Source organism: Phyllostomus discolor, chromosome 12, assembly GCF_004126475.2.
Source record: "Phyllostomus discolor isolate MPI-MPIP mPhyDis1 chromosome 12, mPhyDis1.pri.v3, whole genome shotgun sequence".
NCBI classification, from domain to species: Eukaryota; Metazoa; Chordata; class Mammalia; order Chiroptera; family Phyllostomidae; genus Phyllostomus; species Phyllostomus discolor.
The window spans coordinates 61,020,150-61,044,191 of record NC_040914.2 but is presented as its reverse complement, the minus strand read 5'-3'; the positions used below and the strand labels follow the sequence as shown (position 1 = coordinate 61,044,191).

The window sequence follows — 24,042 nt, the reverse complement described above, 5'->3', positions numbered from 1 at the left end:
GCTGCCTGGAGAGGGTGATGCCGACCTGGATGTTGCTGTTCGCCTTCCTCACTGGCCTTTTAGGGAGCGTGTTCCTATCAGGAAAGGGAGTCTCTCACCCCAGGAAAGATCTCAGCTTTTAAAAATTTAGTGCAATGCTTTTTATATCAGACTGTTATATTTAAAGTATTCAAAGGCCTAGATTTACATCATCTTGGTTAAATTACTCATTACCAATCTCTCATCTACAACCTTTTTTTTTTTTTTTCATTTTATAAAGGCTCAGTTTACATAGAGAATTTTATTTTTAGTTTTTCTCCAGCCAAGTCGGTGCTCACTTATATTGTGGGCGTCTTAACTGTGTAGCCACCTGCCTGGATTAACAACAGGCGAACATCTCTACTATCTCTTCTGCTGGTCCACACAGTGAGCTGCGAACCATGGGCGCCTGGGCGGGCCGGTTTCTCCCACAAGAAAGCAAAACCCAGCAATGCATCTTGACCAGCAGCCAGCACAGGCCTGGAAGGAAGGGTGGAGGTCTGACCCCGTGCAAAGGTCGGCTCTTCAGAGCAACATGACTTTACAAGAAACTGTCCGTGAAGTCTACCATTTAGTGAGCACTCGATATGTACCAGGCATGTGCTTATTGCATGTACCTTCCAAATAATCCATGGTGCAGGCATGAGACTCACTCCTCAGCTGAAGAAACTATGGTTTTGAGAAACTGTGACTTGGCAAATGTCCCAGAACCGCTAACCAGCATCTAGGTCTGTCTGACAAAACACCTCTATTGCTCTCTATATATGTCTATTTATTTATATCCCCCCTCATTCAACAGACTTTGAGGCAGCTCAGAGGAAGCTGTGTGATGCGGCAAAACAACACATGTAACCACAGTGAGGAAGGTATGTTAAGGGCACTCAGAAGGCACCAGGATGTCTTGTAACACATGGGCCTCAGACTGGGCTCCAAGCTTCCCAGTGGGCAAGGCAAAGAAAGTCCAATCTTTTCCCCAGTTGTTGGTGTTGATAGCATAAACACAAATCAAACAAGGACCAAAGACCCAAGGAAGCACAGTTTTTCTCAAGTTCAAGTCCAGAAACAAACGCCTCCCAAGTAACCGCCTAGGGAGGCCTGAGCACAACAACAGAACAATTGCAGCGTGTCAGCAACCCCAGCACAGCATAGCCAGGGAGGCTCTGCCAGGGGCACAGGGCTGTGGGTCAGCCCTGCCTTCCGCTCAGCTGAGCCCCGGCAGCTGTCTTAGACTGGGTTCCGGAGTTGCGTGCAGATGTAATGGTCACGAAGAAGACAGTACCAGCAAGAGGGAGAAACTGACCCAGATTGTGTTTGCACCTGAGGCTTCAGTGGTCTGCAGGGATCTCGGGAGCCGAGACGGCCCCTCAGAGCTGTCCCACATGGAGGCTAAGAGGCCTGGTCTCAGTGCCCCCCCCCCCCCATCAGCCGGACATTAGCCACAGGCCAACCTCTGGGAGGGGACTTAACTTGAGTGAGGCAGTTCTCCCTTGCTGAGTGCGGTTCCCAGGGCGGGATGCAGCTGTGAGACAGCATCTGGGGGATGGATATGCTAGCCCCAAATCGGGGTCTGGGCAGAAACCACAGCGGCCATCATGAAGAGCCTTTGGGAGCTGCACGTGTGTGTGAGTGACTCAGAAACCCGTGGGGGCTTCCCAGCCATGGAGCTTTGGTGGGCCTGTCGTGTCCTCCAAGGACACAGGCCTCACACCTGGCTTGGACGAGACAGGCCCCAGGGCCAGCGCCCCGGAATATGGCACTGCCTGCACTCTGATGCACAAGGTGTCAGGAGAGAAAGCTCTGCTCTTCTGAGCACGGGCAGTGATAACTTCAGCCTGGAGACTTAAACACCCACCTAAGGCACACCTACCTACACACATACACACAGAAGTAAAGGTCCATCAAGCGCCTGGCTTTAGCAGTATTATTGCTTCCTGGTGAACCTGCCAAGATAAACTGTTTGCTAAGCACACATGGAGGAGGCAGGACGAGGGACGAGCTGGGTGGTGCCATTCAGAGGAGACTGGCCAGGATTAGGAGGCAACAATGGGCTTAAGACTTAGACTGCAATTTGTCGGTGACAGCTGGGTGAGGTCAGGAGGGACTGGGGGCAGACCCTGCCTCGGTGGCTGCAATGACTGGAGGGAAGAGGGGACGGGAGTATAGGCCTGGGATGGCTGGGGGTCTGAGGCCCCAGCAAGAGGGAAAGGGAAGGGGCTGGCAGGAGACGGGGCAGATGGGAAGGTAAGAGGCACCGAGCAGGGTTAGGGTCTGGCTCTGAGCTGTGCCCCAGGGGAGTTTCGCTCGCAGCAGGGTGCCCTCCCTGACCTGCGCCCAGCAGGAAGCCACTGGCACCTGATCACCAGGCAGTGCAGCGGCAACAGCAACCTTATTGCTTTTCTCAGTGGGGGGCCGGTCTGGGAGCCGCACGGAGGGCAGAGGCCACAGCTCCATTCAGATTCCACTTGGTTCTGCCTGGCCTCGCCTAGCTGCCTGTGCTGCGCAGATGTTGTCAGTTTGAATCTGATGCAATGAACTCTTTAAATAGCTACCCTAATGGCTAATCAATCATCTCAGAGCTTTAATACTAAATCAGGCTGTTGGACACATGTCGGGGGAGCATGTATCTGAGCCAGAAGTTCCCCTTTCTCTTTTACTTTGCAAAGCAGAACATGTCACATTAAATAGCTAATGGTCTACGACAGATCTCTGTGACCTAAAAAAAAAAGAAGAAGAAGAAAAAGCTGAAGAGGTAGACTCTCCAAGAGTCTACATGTTACCTATGTAATTTATACATCTTTTAAATTAGGCTCTTTGTTTGGAGAGAATAAGCAGGCGTGTCCTACCTTTCGGCGTCTCTTGGCCACACTGGAAGAAAAGTTGTCTTGGCCACACATTAAACACGTTGCGACACGTAACCACAAAACAATCTCATCGTGTTTTAAGTAAATGTACGATTTTGTGTCGGGCCGCATTCACAGCCATCCTGGGCCGCGTGAGGCCCACAGGCCATGGGTCGGACGCCCCTCGGAAAGGATAGTAAAACAGAACTCCGTGCTGATGTTTAAAATAAATGTCTGCTATGAATACTTTTTAAAGTAATTAAGATTAAAATAATATAAACACAGTATCTGTGGTTACACTTTTCAGGTTACCTAAATTTAAAAGGCCCCAGCAAAGAGAAAATTTAAGCTGTAAGAGAGTTTCTCCATAGACAGGTCCCCCAAGAAGCCCACGTGGAACCTCCCACCGAGGGTGGGAACAAACCCCCGCACACCTGTGGGGTGGGCCGAAACCGCGGCCTGCGCACCGGCACTGCGACCTGCCCGAATCCCTCTCGGCCGCTTGCAGGTCAACCCAGCTGCGAGCCTGACCCCGAAAACCCTACTCTCACGGCCCCGAGACGCCACGCTCTCCCGCTCACCTCTGTGCCGGCTCCTTAGGCTTCTCCGTGGATCTGTTTTCTCAAACTCTGGAATGTCAGCGACTCCTGGAGCTTCCTCCTGGCCCTTCCCTGGGTCCCACCCTGCACTCTCCCCGTGGGATCTTGTCCACGTGGCTGGCCTCACCCCCTTTTCTATTTTGGCTCAATTCCCTCCCTGACTGTGCACTTTCGTGCCCCGTGCTCTCAGGGACAGGCCCACCTCCGTTGCTACCTGCCCACCTCTGGCTCACCTCAGATGCCCGAATCCCTATCACGGCCCCTCCAGCTCACTTCACACTGAGGCCTCACCATCCACCCAAGTACCCAGGCCCACTCTCCCTTAGCCTCCGTGTTTTACCAGAGTCATCCTCTCCTGCATCCCTGCCACCACGTCCCTGGGTAGCCAAGGCAACCTCCGACCCGGCCCTGGTGCCTCTGAGCCCTTCCCCCCCTGCAGCCCGTGTGACATCTGTGGGGCACAGATGAGACGTCACTGCTGCCGGCCTCCCTCAGCTCCTCTCTGTTGACCCACCCCGAGAGCCAGTGCCCTGGTGGACAGATTTCTGCACTTGTCATTTCTTCTGTTCCTACTTGGACCTCAATCAGGAAACAAATGCCAGCTCCCAGGCCCAGGGACGGCCACCAGGAAACCTGACTCCGTCTCCCAAGTCCCCTCCTCTGTGCACCATGGGCTGGCTGAGGGGAGAGAGGCAGGCTGGGCCTGCACCACAGGCGCCGGCCGCACAAACCTGGGCAGGTGTGGGGCCTCGAGTCACTAGAGAGGCCCCAGCTGTTCCTTATCTTCCCAAAGCACCCTTAAAGATTTTCTCCAAGTTCTTAACTAATAAAGAGGGGAGCAAGGATTTTACCGTCCGGGCTTGTTCTCAAAATACTCCTCTATCATTCCCCCATTACTTTCTCAGCCTCACAAAAGCAGTTCAGTTAGCAAGTACCCTTTCAAAGTCCTCGTGATGAGGACATCACAGCTACTTGTTTATCTTCCAGCGGCAAGGCCTTCACGGGTCACCCGAGCCCATGCACAGCAGGGCCCTAGCAGTCGGGTGGCCAGAGGTGGGGAAGGCCAGTGGGGGGGGCAGTGGGGAGGGCAGTGGGGGAGTTCTGGGCTGCAGTCCGGGCGCTCCTCCGAGTCTGCCTGGCCGCAGGCCAAACCCAGCCTCTAATGCCCTCCTCTCCAGTGGAAGTCATGGACAGGGTGGAGGGCGGGGTTCCTCGGCTGGGAGACAGAGGGGTCTCCCCACTTTGCAGGTTAGGGAACGGGGGCCTGGGAAGGTGAGGACATGCGCTCCAGTTTCACACTTGGCTCAGAGATTCCAACCCAGGACCCTGTGTGCACAGGGCTGCCCAGGGAAAGTCGCTTCCTTCGTGTCCTTGAAGCTAAGAACAGGAATGTAACTCACGTTAGGAGGAATAGAGGGGATTATTACGAGCTGTTTCCAACGAAGGAATAAACCCTTTTTTGGATCCATTATAACACAGTGCCATAATTTGATGACTAGTCTGGATTTCTATGAGTCCACTTACTTTTGTATAGTTTGACCTTTACACAGGGAAAACCTCAATGATTTTCCACGGTTTTGAATAAACTGAAATGAGTGTATTTCTCCTAACGATTGCAGAAGAAAAAACAGCCTGTCACCAGGAGCAACTTCGCCGGGAAGATGGGGTTCACGAAACTACCCCCCGCCCCGTGATGGGGCTCTCGCAGCTGCTGGTCCTCCAGCTGCGAGGCCTGCACTGCCCAAGGTCTGCGCGCAAGGAGAGGGGCGCTGCATCCTGGGTTCAGTCACAGAGTCGGGCTGGTACCCCCACCCCCCGCCCCCGGAGTTGCCGAAACTGTGAAGGCCAGTGCGGGAGCCTGGGGCCCACACTGAGCCCGTGGATCGGTGGGAGCTTCACCCCTGCCCTTGAGGGCACACCTGAGCTCAGGCCCAGAGTGTCCCCCTGTGGTGGGGCGCAGGCCTGGCACACAGGCACGGCCCTGCAGGGAACTGGGGGGGGTGGGGGGGGCGGTGACGTGGAACAAGCCTCCGCAGTGTGACCTGGGACAAATCCCTTCAACTCTCCAAGGCTGTTTTTCTTTTCCTATAAAACCAGAAAGATAATAGTTCCTTGTAGGGTTACCAGGAGGTTAATATACTTAAGATTGTGAGTATATCGTGGGTGCTCAGTAAACATGGCTCCATTCCCTCTTCGAGAGCTGGAATTCCTCAAAGCCCAACTTCCTGACATACACTATACACAGCCCTGACTTTTTAAAAAGAGATTTTACTTACTTATTTTAGAGAGAGGGGGAGGGCGGGAGAAGGAGAGGGAGAGAGCATTGGTGTGTGGTTGCCTTTCACACGCTGCAACCTTGGGCTCAGCCCTCCACCCAGGCATGTGCCCTGACTGGGAACCGAAAGAGCGAGCCCTCGTTCCCAGGCCGGTGCTCAGTCGTCCACTGAGCCACCCCAGCCCGGCGGCCCTGCCTTCCTCAGCAACAAAGGGAGTATTATCTCACCGTGTCTTCGTAACCAGGGGGTCCTATCCACAATATGGCAATCACAGAATATCGGTCTTGAGTGGGTATTGGGAGTGTGTCCGGGCCGATTTCCGACCACGACGCTCTCACATGTAAGATTTGCAGAGACGCTTACCGTATGCATTTCCTCTTGGGTTTGGCGTTTGTTTACATTGGACCCAAGTTATACCGTTTGTCAGGGACCTGTGCTCAGTGAAAGCGGGTTGGCTCCGAGCGAGGGCCTCGGGGGTCCCTGCGAAAGGAACCGAGCGAGCCGGCGCGGAAGGCGTCGCGGCACTCACTTTGACCGTTCAGAGGTGCTTTCTGCTTCTTTTTGGATCCCAGCTATGTCGTGGGAGGTGGGTGAGGCTGGACATCTGTTGAGTTTTCTGATCCTAACCCTTACGTGTGTTCGGTGTTCAGCGGTCTGATCGCCCGCAGGACTCGGCAGCGGTCACAGGGCGCTGAGCTGCGGGCCCTGAGTGCGGGGTCTTCACTCCCCACGAAGCTGAGTTGGGGGCTTGGAAGCCTCTTCAGAGCCTTCGAGGCACTTGATCCTAGCAGCCCTCAGGGGACAGGCAGGACTTGTCCGGACGCCCCACTTCTCACACAGGGTCAGGGAAGCTTGTTCGAGTGGGTAACTGAGCTCAGCTGCCTCCCCCGTGGGTGTAAGGCCTGTGTCAAGGAGGGAGAGGGAGCCGGTGGGTCCTCCAGCGTCCAGGGCACCACACGAAGCACAGTAACCTGACCACACGCATCAGCGGCTCTGAGCCCGGCGCTGTGACAGAACCGTGTGCATTTTACCCTCAGGACACCCTGCTCTGGTGTTACTAAGAAACTGTCCCAGTCCTACTTCAGAGAGGAACAAAACTGAGGCCCAGGGAGGAAACCTGACTCACCCAAAGCCTCTCGCCGGGCATTAGAGCTGCTGCGGCGCTGCTGTCACTGCAGATGTAACTAATTGTCTCCAATGCAGACTCCGCCCGGGTCAGACAGGAGAGACCCACGCGGCCCTGCCTTAGCCACAGTGACACATGACGTCTTGTTTGCAAATACGCCCCTCCTCCGGGGGGCTCGATGTCAGGCTCATGGCCCTCTGCCCTCAATGCACCCCACTCCCGGCACCCCCAACCTCGGGAGCCTCCCCGAGACCCTGCCCACCTGGGCCCAGAGCTCCATTTCTCAGGAAAGGCATTCTCTGCAGGGGCCAAAATGAGCCCGCTAGAGAGTGTTCTAACAAAACAGTGACTGAAGCACAAGGGATCTCCGGAGCAAGCAGCACAGGAATCTGCACCGAGAGGCTGAGGATAAAAGGCAACTGCAAACCTGCAGGGAAAGCGTGGCGCCTACTCCAGTCCCACCCCAAAGCATGCTGGGAGGGCAGGTCCGCATTCTCACTGCCGGCCACTCCCTCCCCCCCTCCCTCCCCACGCCCCTCCAGGCCCCACCTACCACCTTCAGGGCCCTCGTAACACCTGACACTGCCCACTCCATCAGAAGGGCCACGACGGGTCCTTCTAAAAAGAATTTCAACATCACAACTGTACTTATTCATTCAGTGATTCCTTAACTGCCCCCTGTCCCAGGGCGGGGCCGTCCAAGAACTCTCCATCGACAGAAAACTGGCAGATTTCACTGTTGTCATCGAGAGCTCCAAAAATGCCCCCACTAAGGTGCGACTGGTATTTGCCATTTTATGGATACTTCTCCCGTTGTTAGTTTGTGAGCTATTGTCATCCAGCACTACTGGTAGCAGGCAGACACCCGGGACGCTGAGAATGTGTCCTTACTCTCCTGAGTTCTCACGCCAGAGGAGACAGAGCCACAGCTGAGTTCCTTTTTTGTGCAAAATGTACCGGGGCCGTCGGGCAGACCAGAGAAACAGAACACCCAAGGACACCAAATGCCTGGGTCCTGGTCTGTGGCCTTGGCTTGCTCACCAATGGAAGTGACTCATTCGGCAATAATCTGATGGGACCAGGGCCACCCCAGTGTCACCCGGATCTTAGTGGGTGTGTCTGCCACTGTTGCCCGGCTTTGCCTCTTACAAAAAAAATTTCAAAATCTATCTTTTCCTTTCTAAATATCTAAAAAACCTCTCTCCCATTTCCCCAGAAGATTCCTCTGCCTCCCTGACTTTTGTAAAATCACAAATAATTACTCATGAATTGATATACTTTGTCCATTTCAGCACCTGAACCTATGTAATTATGTTTCCCTTTTCACCTTGGAATACAGGAAGCTCAGAGCTAAATGTAAAGTTTGGTCACAGAAGTAAGGTTAGCGTTGCATTTAGAAAATTGTATTCTCTTTTCTGACTAGGTTCTAATTTCCCATTTTTCTTTTAATAATCTCACTGTCATATCTTTTGTTATAAACATTCACAAATATTTTTGTAAAAGGGGGATAATAAATGAAGTCAATTTTAAAAAGGAGTGCACTCAAAGTATTCTTTCAAAAGAGATTATTGATCATTTAAATTGTCCTTGTCCCAGGAAGATAGCTTTCTTTAATTTACGCCAACGAGCGGGGTTCTCCGCACACTTCTGTGGTGCTGCCTCAGACATGAATTTAGTAAATTGATGGGAACCGTTCTCGTCGCTGATATTTTATTTTCCCTTAAATGCCCTTAGCAACCTATATGTGAATCGATGCATCTTTCCGAGCTACATTTATGGCCGAGTAATAATTATCACGTGCTTCAACCTATACTTCAAATGTCCCCTTTAATCTTTCTTGATCCATGTCTGGCCCCCAAGCCCCCATCTCCCTGTGAATTAATCTGAAGACCACATTAGTGAGCGAATAGCCTGGAACACCCATCTGATTTTAGAAGCTTCCCTCCGGCTAGCATTAAACCCTCAGCCTCCCCGCTCACCACCCCCGCCCCCTATCTCACGCCCTGATGTTCTGCTGTGAGTGCCTTTCATTTCTACCAGCTGATTGTGTTCAGCAAATGTTTGTAAATGTCCATGTGGCCGTGTTTCCTCCACGCTTCGGTGAGCTTCCGCCCCCTGAAACTGTGTTTTCTGAGTCTTTTGTGTCTCCTAATGGTGCCTGGAACATTTTGCACATGATAAGGAACTCAAATAAAATGAACAATAAGCATCCCCAACCAGCCAGAGCTTTTTACGAGGCTCTCAGTGAAAACACTGAACCGCATCAACATCTGATACAGGCAAACATCTGGAGATGCCAGTGGCATATGCCCAACTATGCCGAGGCTGATGAATGGGCACGAAGTTATTTGGGGCTGGTGAGCATCTCTCAGCGGGGCCTGCTGTTACTGTGGCGATGGGTTTCCCCACTCCCTGGGCACCATCCTGGCAGGGAGAGGGCCGGGGAGGCTTGCTCACCCCCCTCCCAGCCCAAGGTCTCACCGCCGCTGACTGCTTGCCACAGGCCCGTTACCCTGTCCCCAAGGAAGAGGAGGGTGGGCGAGATTTATTTTCTCGTTCACTTTTCCACTTCACAGAAATATCATATTTGCTAGACAAAAGTGTTAATTATACCAGAGGCACCATCAAATGGCATTAAGCGATAACTAGATACTCAGGAGGTTGACATGTATATTGTTTCAAGCAGCTCCATGATTTATTAACTAATTTAGATAAACGGCAAATAGTGATATCATAATAGCCCCCTTTTATTCTGGTTTACGCCTCATTGTCTCCGAGTGGAGGAGAGAGATGAATCACCCGACAGGCTCCATGGGAGAATGGCGACGAGCACGGGCTGCAGGGTCAGACCCGAGGGGCCTCTGGGCCCCGCTCTGCTGCCGGCCAAGGGCCGGCACTGTGACCGCTGGGGTCCTCTCAGACCTTCTCCCAGCCTCAGGGTGAGGCTGCAGTGAGGCAAAGCTCTCGGCACTGGGTCTGGCATAAAGGTTGTGCTCCCCCCGTGTCCGTTGTCATTAAGTCTTGGGTTGAGAGCCGAGGATGACTCTGGATTTCTACTCTCAGGAGTGAGGCTGGACTGGAAGAGGGTCAGGTGTCCACCTCAGCCTCTGGAGAGCCCCCACTGAGGGGGGGGTGGCGAGGTGAGGGTTTGTGGGAAGGCCGTGCCTTGATGGGGGCGGCTGCCATCGTGTGGGTGAGCGGGCGTTTCTCTGGGGCCCGTGCCGAGTTTGCTTACATTAATGAAAGGGGAAAAGGGCCTTCAGGCCACACATTTTACCCCAAGTCGCTGTCTTCCTCTGAGTGTAGCCAGGCGTGAGCCAGGAGAGGCCCTAAGGCCTCCCAGACAGGATGGTGCCGGACACACGGCCGCACCGCCGACGGGGCTGTGAGAAGCGTGCGGTCTGGGACAGCGGGGCAGATGATGCAGGGCCACCAGCCATGCAGCTCGAGGCTGCAACCCCAGAACCTCATCCATGCATCTGCCGTGGGGAGAGAAACCCTGTGTCCCCACCCACGCACAGTGCCTTAGAAACACGTCTTCACCCAAATGCTACAGATTCCACAAAAGATAAATCCCCGAAGTTAAAAATCCAGTGAGCAGAAGAGGAAAATTCCATTTTCTGAGAGTTACCAAACGCCAGCCTCCACCCCAGCCGGGCCCACGGGGCCCTGGAGGTCTGGCCACGTGACAAGAGTGGCAGAGGAAACTCGGGGCTGCCCGCTCCTGGCGTTGCCAAGAATGAGGTCTCCCACACAGTGTTCCCAGTCGCTGGTGTGGCCCTGTCAAGTACCGCTACCTTTTCATCTCCACTTCCTGTGGAAAGCTTGCTTTTCTAAGTTATATTCTTGGAAACAGGGTTTCAGGCTGTTGTGACACCAGATTCTGTATGCGCTTGCGGACATGAAAGCCTCTGGGGGCGGCGGCCTCCGTGGCAGGTGGTCTAGGGGCACCCCCTCCCTGAGGGACTCTGGCTTGCCCCTGCAATGCTGCACCGCAGGTTCCACACCAGACCCTCCTTCTGCCCCACCCCCTGCACGCTCACCCTGTGTTTGCTGAGCTGGGGGGGCGGGAAGAGAAAACAGAGAAACCAGGCAAGGCATTATGATGCTGCCCGCCAGCCTGGCCATGCCGCGGCCTCCCCAGGAGGGCCGGTGCCCCCCGTGGATGACGTGCACGTGCTTTCAGACAGCTCTTCTGAAGAGCTCGGGCCCTTCCGACTCCTGTCACCCCTCCAGTCACAGGCACTCGGTGAGTGCTGTCACGAGAGAAGGGGGACCTTCTCTCCTGTTACAGGAAGATGGGAGGGGGTGTTCTTCTGGGTGCGATGCCCAGCCCTGGTTTTGAAAGGAGCTGGGGTAAATGGTCACACAAGTAATTGAGCATCAGCAAGTCCATTCACCTCAAACTTTTGTTTCCTGTAAAGCATTAGGCTAGGAAAGAAGTTAATCACACCAAATCCACTTCCCAAATGGTCACAGATCCCATGATGATGAATAATGGTTAGAAGAAAAGAATAAAAATCCCCGGATGTTGAGAATTCATGTTTGGTCTTAACTGATTAAACCAGCCTCCTTGACACGGAGAAGTACCTCTCCTCCGGGCTAGCGGCTCTGTCTCTGGGTTTCCAGGCGGGAATGAAGACGGGGGTGGTGGCAAGGCCAGGACACTTCCCTTTATCGGGAGGTCAGTTCCAGCCTGCAACCAACTGGTGTCGGTGTCTCTGCTGAGCCAGGTGCCGTCTGGGCGTCACAGACCCAAGTGAACAAACACGCAATCCCTGCCTTCCTGGGGCTGTGCCTTCTAGTGGAGGCAGAAAGACAAGATAGAAATGCAAACTGTGTTAAGTGGTGACGCTTCAGAAAGAAAAATGGAACAGGTTAAGGGGAGAGGGTGATGGAAGGGGATGTTGCTCCCTCCAGGGTGATACAGACTCTTCCAAGGAGGTGACATCTGAGCAGCGACCCGAATAAAGTAAAGAAGTGAGCCACGTGGGTGGTCGAGGGCAGAACCTTACAGCAGAAGCCGAGGCCCTGGGGTGGGAGGGGCCTGGTGCCTAGTGTACTGCGCCCTGATACAGAGGCTGCAAATCCACACTCCAGCCTTGGGAGGCAGGACTAGCTCATCATCACGGCTGGAACAAAGTCTCCTCGCCAGCAAATCAGCAGAGTTTGTCTCCATCCTGATGAGCCGTTTTTTGCCCTTCTCAGCGTCTTCCTGGAAGGCTCTCAATTCAGCACACACTGACTTCCCGGGGGGAACTGCATTCTCGCTGGGGGGAACATTCCCAGCTGAGACACCGGCATCCCGTCAGGAAAGGCTCTGATGAGCCAGTGCCTTAAACACTCAGTCACAGCCCCCACGGTGTCGTGTAGCCATCAGACCATTGCAGGTACGCCCCACACCTTCCACCGCCAGTGTCCACAGACCCCGTGTGGGCCGTGCCCTGCAGCTGGTGCCCAGATGACATGCCTTACTGAACCATGATTCCAGCCCAAAGCTTGTCCTCAGATTGTGACAGCTGTGCATGCCAGAGCCATCTCAGCACCTGGACACAGCTCCCATATGTGCCTTTTGTACTCTGGATCAGAGGAAGGTCACCAGCCAGCCCTGGTCTAGGTGCAGGGGTGCTGGAGTGTGCAGGAAGGACGACAGGGCAGGCTCCACAGCTGAGGGCAGCTGGGGCGGGAAGGACTCTCTGGAGCATTGTCAGCTCCTCGTGGCCGTGTTGAGTCTGCAGAGAAGTGTCTGGTGTGGGCCTGGGATCACCGTTGGCCAGCTGGACGGGCCGTGAGAAGGAGACCCGGACAGAAATTTTGATCCAATTCAAAAGTAACAGGTCAATCACAATCACCCAATAATATGATTGTTACTTGGCCTTTGTGACTCCCAAACCACCAGCCAGAAGGGAAAGTCTTCCCACTCAGAGCTGGTCATAGACAGGAGTGTGGCAGCTAAGAGTTTTGCCGCCCCCCGGGCACAGAAGGGGCAGTGAGGGTGGTCCCAAGTCTCCCAGGTTCAGGCCAGACAGAGCAGTGTTCCAGGAATCTGAGCACGTTCCGGGGACCTGAGCACCTCTGCCAGGGTCTGGAGGTCAGCCACGGCAGGGTGAGGCTGTAGGGGCGCGCCTGGTCGGTCCGGAAGATGCCCCCAGTCTGTGCCTGCGACGCGAGAGCACGTGCACACGTACAGTACGGTACTGAAAAAGTTCGTCTCTCCCACTGATTTACTTTAAACTGTTAGAAAGTGCAGGTCAATTTTTGTCTGAGTCTAATCCAAAGACCACTGTTGTCTAACTCCTCAGACCAGCGTCTGTATCTTGATAAATGTTACTCAGAGCCACCAAATTAAATTAGGGGCTGATTATGTCTGATTTACCATGTAACAGGGTTAGGGCCATTTCCTGGGACGTAGCAGAAGGGCCTGATGGTCACTAAGCTGGCCCATAATTACCTCTTAAATTTAGAGCCTAAATGGGTCATGCCAACAAGGTACCCCAACTAAAGGGGACACCCCAGCAGAGCTACCCAGGACTCAGTCACAAGCACCATGGCTGCTGCCACCACTACAGAGCCTCTGGCCCTTGCCCAGGACCACAGCACCCCTGCCACACGTGTTTGAGGGTGGCCCCTTGCAGTGGACACTGACCAAAGGCAGGAAGTGGGACCTGAGGCCCTGTGGCAGAGCGAGTTGAGAAGAGCTCTAGTTTCAGAGTCAGATGGACCTGAGTTCAAATCCCAGCTCCTCCACTGTAATCTCAGGCTACAAGATTTGCCTCCCTGGGCCTTAGCTGCCTCTTCTGCAGAACGGTGGAGACAAGAGTAGGCACACTGCTGTGGTGCAGAGCCGTGCGGTGTGATGACCTCAGCTCCGTGGAGCCAGGTCAGGGTACCGTGGGCATCACTGACACAGCAGTCTGTAACGAGGTGCCGCATTCTGAACGTGGTCACTGCGGAAGCGATGCTGGGGATGGTGACTGGGCAGTCCAGGAGAGAAACGACCAACTGGGTTCCAAGTTCTACCAGGGGCACAGGGTCCCCACCAGCCCCCATGCTGCAATCCGCTGCTTCTGGGGGAGCCTGGGCCTACAAGGTCTTTCCGTGTCAGTGTCCCCAAGGTGGGATGGATAACCCTTGGCTCCTCTGGACCCCATGGCCCTGCTCCAGTCCCACCTCCCTCCATCCCAGGTAGCAGCTGTGTGTGTGTTTGGGGCGGGGCACAGGACACCAGTGCTGTGCTGTTTATACCCAAAGCCTATGGGACCAGGGACTGACACCCACACGTGAAGTGAGGCAGTAACCACATGTGCCACGGGGCAGTGGCACCTCCATCCAGAACCAAAGGAGGAGGAACCCTGGCAGTCGCAGCGGCCAGAAGTCCCGTCTGGGGAGAGCAGGGCCTCAGCCTGCAGCCTAGCCAGGCCAGACCCTGAATCCTGGAGTGACCTCCTCCCTCCCCCGCCCAGAGGGACAGTTCATTCCTCCGCGGTGCGAAGGAGCGTCGGGGCAGCGCGGGGAGGGCTCCGCTCTCTTTGTTCGGAGCCAACGACTACAGGCTCGGTGTTTAAAACACGTTTGAACCAACAGCAGGGCTGTTTATCAATATTTAAAAACAGAAATGTAATTAGAGGCTGGCACGCCCCCAGAGCTCCTGGCCACAAACGTCAAAGGCTTCCTTGACCCGGTGCCGGGAACAGAATGAAAAGCGACCGCAGACTCGGCCGGCCGCCCGCCGCGGTGGCCTCCGCCGCCCGCCGATCCCGCTCGCCGGGCGCTCCCCGCCGGGGCTCGTAAAAGGCTCTGCGGCTGGGGGAGCCGCGTTGCGCGTGTGCCCACATTTTTTCATTCCTAGGTGGTTTTTCTTTCTAAACTTGGTTATGTGGACATTCTATTTTAAGAACAGTCATTACTGTCCAATTTGAATGTAACCGATGTGAACAGAAAACCCCAACTTTGAACTGAGGAAAGGAAACCAAAGTGATTTATGGGGTAATTTTGTGTTTGGAACCCTCGAGATCGCCCGAGAACGTGCGTCTGATGAATTTATTTCTGGTCGGGAGCAGTGAATGACCAGCTTTCTGGAGGGCGAGGTGAGGGCTGGCCGCATCTGCCTCAGAGACGCCGGCTCGGGCCACCCCAGGCCACCGCGGGCCAGGCCCCCTCCCCGGGGCTCAAAGGGGCAGTGTCCAGGAGGTAAAAATAGCGGGGAACACGGCAGCCGCTCCAAGACACAGCCTTCTCCTCGCTGCATGGACTGCCACGTATGGCCCTCTTTGCCCAACTATTCTGAGTGAGAAAGAAAAAAAGCAGGATTACCTGAGAACTAAATAAAAACAGTGCTATGTTTCTGCCACCTTTTCTGCGTTCTTCCACCTTCTCCCGGGTGCTCCTTCTGGCTCCTCTGTCCTCGCCAAGCCAAAAATGGAATGAGCCCGAAGGTTCTGTCCCTGACCCCCTTTCTCCTCCGCCTGCTCTCCTTGAGAACCGGCATCTGCAGCTGTGGCTTCGCCCCAGGGCCCACGCGGCACAGCTGGCCCGCCATGGGCACCTGCCCACCTCCAGGACGGTCCCCTTCCCCTCAGGAGGCCCCCAACACCCCAGAACCAGACTCGGCATCTCCCTGAGAAGGGTGGCATGTGGGGCATCCTCCTCCTCCCCGTTGTCATTCCAAAGAGCCTTGTCTGTACACCAGTGGCCAGGACTGTTTGACAGGTGACACTGGTCCCAGGCCCTCCGAGCCCACCTCTGAGGCAGGGCCGGGAGCGGTGTGCGTGCCACCCCCCCCGCCCCCCACAACCCCAAGGAGGCCCTAACACAGATGCAGGGGGAGATCGGCAATGCTTCCCAGAAGAAGAAAATCCTCAGCTGAGGCCTGAAGGTGAGGAGCAGCCAGCCGGGCAAGGTGGGTGGTACAGCAAGGTGGGTGGTACGGCGTGAGGGGACAGTGTCAAGGGGCAGCACCAGGAAAGGCCCGCCCCGAGAGAGACCGGAGACTGTGCCAGGAGCCAGGAGGGCTCTGGAGGTACGAGCTGGGAGAGTGAGGCCCATAAAGGGCGAGAAGGAGAGGGTTGCAGACTGAGGGTGGGTTTTCCCCGGGAGCAGTGGAGGTGTTTAAGCTGGGAGGGGGCGCAGGTTTGTGGGCAGAAAGATCACTCTGGCTTCCGTGTGGAGAATAGATGGTGGGGACAAGGCTGAAGAAGCCAGTGAGAGACAATGAGGCTCAGCCAGAGGGTCTCCCCAACACCCCTGGCTCCCCAGTAATAGCTGGACCTGGCTCCTGCTGGTTCACACCTTTCAAGCCTCATCAGTTCTCTGTCCAAGCCAAGGAGCTGTGGGCCAATTCACACGCAGGCGCTCAGGACAGACAGTGGCAGCATCCAGCTCACACCCCCGGGGCAGAGGAGGGCAGCAGCAAAGAGGCGTGGGGCTGGCTCCAAGCCTTCCCAGAGCCCCGGCTGCTCTTCCTCGCCTGGAGGTGCCTCCCGAGCAGCAAAGCCCCATGGGAGGGAAACCCTAGGCAGAAGGAGCCGTGGGTAAGTCTTACCCAGAGTCTCTAGCCGTGTGACTCAAGACAGTGACTACTGTCAGTGACTACTTATCCTCCCTGGGCCTCCGTTTCCCTTTCTGAGTGTCTGAACAATGATACCTAGCCTCCCTAGTGGGTTTAGGGGGTTAAATAAGAGGTTATGCATGCGACACTCAGTACAGCGGACGCCTCCAAAATGTTGATGAAGATGGTGACCTCAGCAAGCTCTGGGGGCTAACGCCACACATGTGCATCCACATAAGTCTTCTGACCATTAAGGCTACAATTTGTGTATCTCCCTTTATACAAAGCAGCTTAGTTGACATACTAGTTCAAACAGCTGGGAGCGATTTTCTCATAGCACCTGCCTGGTATGCACAGAGGGAATCGAATCTTTTGATGACGGACATTCTGACTGGGCTAGAAACCATTTTATTAATTCAGCTGAGGTTCCCTGGGTGCCTCTCAGGGACTGGGCTCTGTGCACAGTGCTCAGGGGGCTCCAGGCTGCTGGTACAAAGCCCAGGGGGGGTGCGATTGAAGGGCGGGGGGTGATGGCTGTAGAACTGAGCCCTCGAGGACCGGCTGGCCAGGTGGACCGACCAGGAAGGGTGTCCCAGACTCAGGGCACGGCATGGGCAAAGGCATGGAGGCATGAAAGGGCATGGCGTGTTCCGGGAAGAATGAGTGCCTGAGGTCGGGGCTGTCAGGGGAAAGAGTGGGAGGAAGGGAAAGGCAGACAGGAGGCTGAGGAGGGCAGGGCCCCCTCGCCCGGTAGGTGGAAGGGTTTGTTCTGGGCTCAGAGGGAGCCCGGAGATGCTGAACAAGGGCAGGATGAACTCAGCTGCTCATGGTGGGAATCGGGCTCGGGCTCGGGCTCAGAGCATGATGGGAGGGCTCCAGTGCCGGCCCCGATGCACCCGTGCAGGCAGGAAGCGAGGCCTGAGGGGAGGTGGTGGCCGGGGAAGAGGGGCAGCAGGAACTAGAAATGGACCCAAGAGCTGGGAAGACTGGCCTTACCTCTGGTAAGTCTCTGCCCTGAGGCTGAGAGCGGGAGGTGGGGCGGGGAGGGCAGGGCCTTCCAATACCACTCTCAGTCTTCTCCCCGAAACCCCCAACATCCCCTCCCGTTTTCGTCTTTCACTGCCATCAGTATGACACCAGACACTTTTAATTGCTTAATATGGTTGCTTGAATAAATGGAATGTTCTCTATTTCCTCCTCAAACAGAAAGCAAAGTTACTTATACATAGTCTCTCATATGTATGAATGTCTAGATTTTTTTTCTTGATGTATTAAAACAAACACACAAAAAGACAATTCAGGCCCAAGGATGAGGTTTGGTGACCTCCCTTTGGTGCCCGGCTGGCCCTGAGTGCCCTCCCGACACAGCCTAAGTCTGAGGTGCCACATCCCAGGCTCACCCGCCAGCCCCTGACCTGGCTCTTGACCTGTGGGATCCTCCGTGGATCCTCCTGCAAAGCCAGAGGGCACGTTCTCAAACCCTGGGACAACGACAGTTTGATAAAGTTTTTAAAAAAGTGATTTCACTTTGCAAGACAAACAGCTAATAAAATAGATTCTTTTTTGGTAACCACCCATACAGCCATCAATCTGTCACTCGGAAAACTGTTTCCTCAGAGGCTCGAAACGAGGCCACTGGGGGTTCTGCGGGAACAGGGGGCCGGGAGAAGCCTCCCTCCCACCCCCGCGCACACTTGCCACCGAGAACCAGGGAAGCTGTCTGATTCAGAGAGCAGGAAACACCGGCTAATCTGTCGTTCGATCAATACTGGCTTCTGGAAGACGAGCAGGAGGCGACGGTCCCACTGTTTACAGGCGGCCAGCCCACACCTATCCTCACATGTATTTCCCTTCGACTGCCTCGGTTAATTTTCCATTCCATCCCCGCTGGGAGGGGAAAAGTGTTTCCCACAGAAGGGGCCTGCAGAGAGAGTCATACCATGGGGTTCTCTGCTGTGCTGTGGCCATTCGAGCTGTAACTTGAAACAATGGGTCATTTCAACACCATGAACAAACATCACAAGGACAAGCCTGGGTTGTAAGACGCCACCCGAGGCCACCGTCGGAATCAAGAGGCCTTCCCCTCACTCCCTCTGCGGATCTGCTTGGCTGCCTGTGTTTTTTCTACCTTTATTTTCTCTCAGTCCTTTCTTTCACTGCTTAAAAAAAAAAAAAAGTCTCATTATGTTGTGCATGGAACACAACTTAAGTCGGCTTAAATCTTTTTTGAAACAAGATGGACTAGATCTTAGTTATTCAGAACCTCTCTCAAAGCAGCTCTAAATAAATGACCAAAATATTACTAACAGGAGCATAGCAGAACAAACAATGGAAAAACTATAAAAGAATTGAAAACCACCAGGAAGTAGTAGGTGGCGTTACTGAAACAAGAGAACAAAGAACTCTGTGATGTTGAGGACAACATAAAACATCAAACTGGAAATACAGACAAAGAAAACCAATAGAGGTAGAAACGACAAATTTGAAAAATGGCAAATGGTCTCATATCCCTGAAACAGGAGGGAGAAATAAACGGGATGAGGCATGTGACTCGGGAAACATCAGGAGAGAGATGATGCAAGAAAAGTTGTCAGAGATGAAAAACCAGCTCTGCATCAGTGGCGGGGTTGGGGGGCAGCTGGTGGTTGCCCTAGCAGTTACTCTGGGGTACTTCTGCGCCCCCCTGGGGTCTCAACCAAATGTACCGAGGCCATCTGAGCAAGCCTGTTCAACCATGCTTCTTTCTTTGCCTTGGTTTTGAGGGTCTAGAGATAACTCCTTCACCAGAGTTCAGTCGAGACCTTCCCCCAAGGCCAGCAGCTGCTCCCCACTCTCACCGTAAGGGACTTCTGCCACCCCAACCTACTCTCAGGTCTGCCTGAAGTCTGACTCTGACAGTCAGCTGGAGGGCTGTGTGACTTTGCGTGTGTTACCGACACTCTCTGGGCTTGAACTTTGCTGAAGGCACCTGGCCCCAGCACTACCACGTGCATAAATAAATCAACCTCCTAGGCGTCAGGCCCTTTGCAAACATTATGTCTGGACCCATCGAGTCAGTGTTATTATTCTTATTTCAAGAAATTAGAAACTGAGGCTTGGAGAAATGCCTGGCCTGAAGCCACCACTTACTGGTCTGGGGCACAGGTCGGTGCGAGCCCACAGCTGTTTCTGCTGCCCGGGCTATGTCTCAGCAGAGGCAGAGACATCCAGGAACGGGGACCACACTCCGTGCACCTGGGGACGTGGTCTCACTTGGAGCTGCATGTCCATCAGGGGTCACCCCAGGTGCTGGGCTGTGGTCTAGGGGCCTGTGGGCTTGAGGCCCTGCTGGACAAGCAAGCAGGCATGTGCTTACAGCCATGGCTGGCTCCATGGACACTGCCTCGCTGTGCTGGGTGAACAGCCCAATTTCCCGCCCCCTCAGGCCTGCCCTGCCCCACTCCCACTGCCTATTTAAGAAGGAGGCCCCGACTCCCCTGAGCCCAGGCACCTCGAGAGCTTCCAGAGCTGGGAGAGCAGCGCTGTGGCCTCGCTCGCTGGGGATGAAAGGTCCTTCTGTTCCACCATCTCCTACCGGTGTGTTTGAAGGAGGATGCTGAGCTGGGTTGTGGCGGGAGCTGATTCTGCTCGCCTGGGAGGGCGTTGAGGTGTGTGGCTGGCGGAGGGAGGCTCTGATGGGATCTTCCCCATCCCCATTCCGATCCCTGACTTGACATGGTCTTATTTTCAACGGGGGAGGAAGGCAGTGGTTTGTGAAAGGACAGAGGGGAGCACGTCTCAGAACAAGGTCTGGCTCCGAGTATCAGCAATCTGACATGTTTTTCTTTTCTTCTGAGACAAGAAAAGGTCCTATAATTTCAAGGTTGTAGAGATTCCATTTCCCTTCAGGAACTCCTCCCTAAATAGTTAGTTCCTGTTATTTAATTCTATTTTGAAAAAACACACAGGGGATTTTTTCCCCCCAGAAGAGTTTGGGAAAGGAAAGAGGCTATACAGCTGGTGGGGGACAGTTTTGGGAACAGTTCAGGGGATGTCTGAGCACGAAGACCCTCTGACAAGCTTCTCACGGAGAGATGAGGAGTGAACTGCTCCCCCTCTGAGAGGAGGCGGGGGAACTGAGAGTCTCACACAGGCCAGGACGACTTGGAAGGGGCCTGCCTCTCGCATACCCACTTCCACATGCTTGCCAGCCTGCGGTCCGGCATCAGGTGAGCCCAGCAAGAGGGTAAAGGACAGGGTTTCCTGCAGGTCGTCACTTCGGCAGGTGTGTCCCCCAGGTGCAGGGGACAAGGCCTCCTCTGGGGCCAGGACCGCAAGCTTCCCTCTTGCCGCTCAGCAGTTCGGACCCCCTGAGCTATGGGTGGGGAGAGATGCCTGCCAGGTGCTTAACTCAGACGGAATCAGCCAAGGTGCCCACGCCGAAACAAGGGCCCTTAGGGGAACACAGGTCACTTCAAGCAGAGCAAGGATCTAGGAGCGCTGGCTTCCTTCTCTGGCCGGGATCCGGCAGCACCGAGTACCCACGCTCACTGGGTCCTGGCCAGGGCCGTTCAAGACCTTGTCGAGACCCCCAGTGCAACGGAGGAGGGGCCTCTGAAACCCACAGCTTAAATAGCCTTCCCCAGGCCATCCAGCTGACTAGAACTCAAGCCTCACTGGAGCTTTTCTATGTGGAATCCTAATCAGAGGGCGCCAACTGTTCGCCAAGTGAGGAGACACTCCCTCCAGCCCTTCCGCAAACATCTCTGGCTTGTGGGCAGAGGGACCGGGACTCCAGTTTCAGATTTTTCTGAAAGAGTAACTGGCTGACTTACAAAAAAAAAGTGTGTGTAAAGGACGGGGGATGACCCAGTGGGGTCCTGGGGAGTGGCAGTCAACCTACTTGGGATGTGGGCGTGGTGGGCGACTTTGGTCCTGGCAGTAGAGCTGGCTCTGGAAGGCAGGGAGCCAAGGAGCGCTGGAAGGGGCACGCGCCGGAAGTTGGGAGGGGGCAGCTGAATTTCCCGGGCGCGAGTCCAAGGGCTGGGGCCAGGTGCCAAGGAGTCGGCTAGAACGTCTGAAACTGGACTTGGGACTGGACAAAGAGCCAGGGCTGTTTATCTGAGGCCAAAGGGTGAACTCAGAGGCTCAGAGGGTGCCTGGGTCAGAAGTCAGGGACAGGGCCAAAAAGAGGGGGCAGGGCCAGCGCCTGAGGTCAGGAGCGGAGCTGGAAGAGTGGGGCCGGGCCAGAGAACCGACACCTATGAAGACCCACCCAGTGGGGTCCAAGTGCGAGGGAGGCGGGAAGCTGATAGCATCGTTTCCAAAGGCCTCTCCTCACATGAGCGCCCCCCGGCCACTGTCCCTCCAAAGACCCCATTGGGTTCACAAAGTGCCCCCCCCAGCCTCTCCTCCACAGTCCTGCTTACTCCTTCCCTCTTACCCACTACGAAATCCTTCTAGTTCTTCCTCTCCACACGCTTCCTGCCCCATTCCACCCGCCTGGGCTCGGGAGCCACTGTCCCCCTTCCGGGGCCTGGGCTCAGTGTTCTCCCTTGTCCAGCTCTCTTTGCGAAGATGAGGTCACAAAAAACTCCCGGGAGAGGTCCGATTGTGCCAGCTTCACCTGTCCGATCAGCCCCAGGGCCCCCCCCCCCCCCCCCCCGGCGGCCAGGGCTCCGAATCTGCCTCCCCCTGGCCGCCTGCATGCGGAGGGCTGCCACCCACACCTCCATCCCCGCCCGCTCCGGCTGTACTAAGTCCACAGCACAGCAGCGGAGGGGGCGGGGGAGGGTGCGGCAGTGCCTCCCGCAGCTGGGGTGGGGCCCCTGGGCCATTCATTGTACCTGGGTCACCCGTACTGGGCTGTGCTGCCGTGGGCTGAGTTCCAGGCACCTTTGTAAACCGGCCATCGTCTCCTTTCAGGTCCTTGACTCCAGAGTGACGCCCTCCTCACGCAGGAGGAGAAGGTCCCGCGGCCCTTCCGCTGGTAAGACAGGGGCTCCGGAAGGGGAGGGAGATAGCACTCCGGCCTTCCCGCATAGGCTACTTACTAGTGTTTTTTACACAGAGGGGGCTCTGTGAGGTTATTTGAGATAAGACTCTGCTGCTTGGTTAAAAAGTCTGAAAACACAGCTCTGGGTTAAGCAATCGGGCGGGCGGTGTGGTCTCACTGCGAACCAGCCCTCCCGTGGACTACCGGGCGGGGGGCGGGGTACATCCGGTAGACCCACATGGGCGGGGAAAACACACATTCCTTCAGTGGATAAAAAAGAATTGAGGCAGCACCTCACAAAAAACGAAGGAATACAATTTAAATATCCTGGAAAATGGACCTAGATTTCATTATCCAATAAACTCCCTTAAAAAACGTTAATGCTAAAACCCAGAGCTGGTAAGGATGCTGTGAAACAGGCACGCTCATACGGCTTGGATGGGAGGCAGCTTGGCAACACACAGCAGAAACTTGAACTCTACTCTTGACTCCATGCCAGAGAAATAATTGAAACTACTGGGCTGTTCTCAGGAGTAACAGCAGAAACTAGCAGCCTCCTATGTGGGGACCTCAGTCCGGGAGCCAGGAAAGCAAGGCCATTTTAAGGACCTCTCCTCTGTCAAAGACTGGCAAACTAAATGTTTTCCGTGTTGCCAGGCTGGGGTGGAGAGTGATGGGCCAGGAGAAGGAAAGAGGCAGATGAGGCCGGTCGCCCGCACAGAGGGAGGAAGATTACTGGGGTCCTCACTGAGGCCTCAGTGAGCGTGGGTGAGACATGTCACCTCAGGGGACTGGAAAAAAGTGGTGGGCATCTCGTTCTGTGGGGATTGAGGGTGGAAACAGCCAGGACTAGCGAGGTGGGGTGGGAGTTTGTTACTTTTCCCCGGGAACTTGTCCTGGAGCTAGGGGCCTTGGTACTGGCAGTGTTCACTTATGTATTTCGAATGTGTTTGTGTGTCGTTTGTATCCAACCTTGCCGAAAACGGTAGAGAGGAAAGGAAAATTGGAGTTAGGTGACCTGGCTGCCCCTCCCAGGGACTGTCATTTACCTCTCTGGGCCCCAGTTTCCTCAGGTGTAAATGGGGCCAATGGCACCCACTCGGGGCAGCGCCCCATCGGTGTGAAGAGCACATCCTGGGAGGTGTGTGCTGTGTGACATCTGCTCAGATGTCCCCAAGAGGTGGATCTCTGAGTTCTGCTCGTCTGCCGCTTGCTTCTAGTCCCCCTCGTGTCTTTGCCACTGACCGGCTCATAGCCATGGCCCCACCCCACTGGGCAGAGGGAGGAAGGGAGGGCAGGAATGAGTCTGCGGCCCTGAGCAGGCTGCTGGTGTCCCGGATGAGCGGGACTGCGAAGCCACCCTGGCTGGACCCCAGGTTTGCAGGGGGCAGGGCTGACACTCATCAGTCAGTCCTCCAGGGTCCCTGTTATCTACGTGCCAGACACACAGCTAGGCTCAGGTGAGGGGACGACACCCCGAGTGCCTGCCAGGGGACACGGGCCTCAGAGCTAGAACCCGGAGCTCACATTCCCCAGGACTGGAGGCTGCCAGTGTTGGCCCTGAGGGCAGGGTCCCTGGTCCTGCAGAGTCACCCCATAGAGCCATACACTGGAGACTTGTCTCCCTCCTTTTGTTTCAAGGGAAGAAATTTACCGACACTG

The 24,042-nt window shown here is 55.1% G+C and overlaps 1 protein-coding gene and 1 long non-coding RNA gene across 3 annotated transcripts in view; one reads left to right on the top strand and one right to left on the bottom strand.

Annotated features, from left to right (window-relative positions):
• SMPD3 (sphingomyelin phosphodiesterase 3) overlaps positions 1 to 24,042 on the top strand; it is a 75,347-nt gene that overhangs the window by 26,828 nt on the left and 24,477 nt on the right. The window contains exon 2 of one of the 2 annotated variants that reach the window (XM_036012056.1): positions 22,311 to 22,374. The gene's annotated coding sequence lies outside the window, so the exon portion shown is untranslated. Of the gene's footprint in view, positions 1 to 22,306; positions 22,375 to 24,042 lie in introns of those variants that run through there. The other variant, XM_028502109.2, reaches the window with a different exon arrangement.
• LOC118497507 lies at positions 5,902 to 22,353 on the bottom strand. Its single transcript, XR_004900031.1, has 3 exons — positions 22,232 to 22,353; positions 19,536 to 19,730; positions 5,902 to 6,635 (listed from the first exon to the last, which is right to left on the bottom strand). It is a non-coding gene; the product is annotated as an uncharacterized LOC118497507 (long non-coding RNA).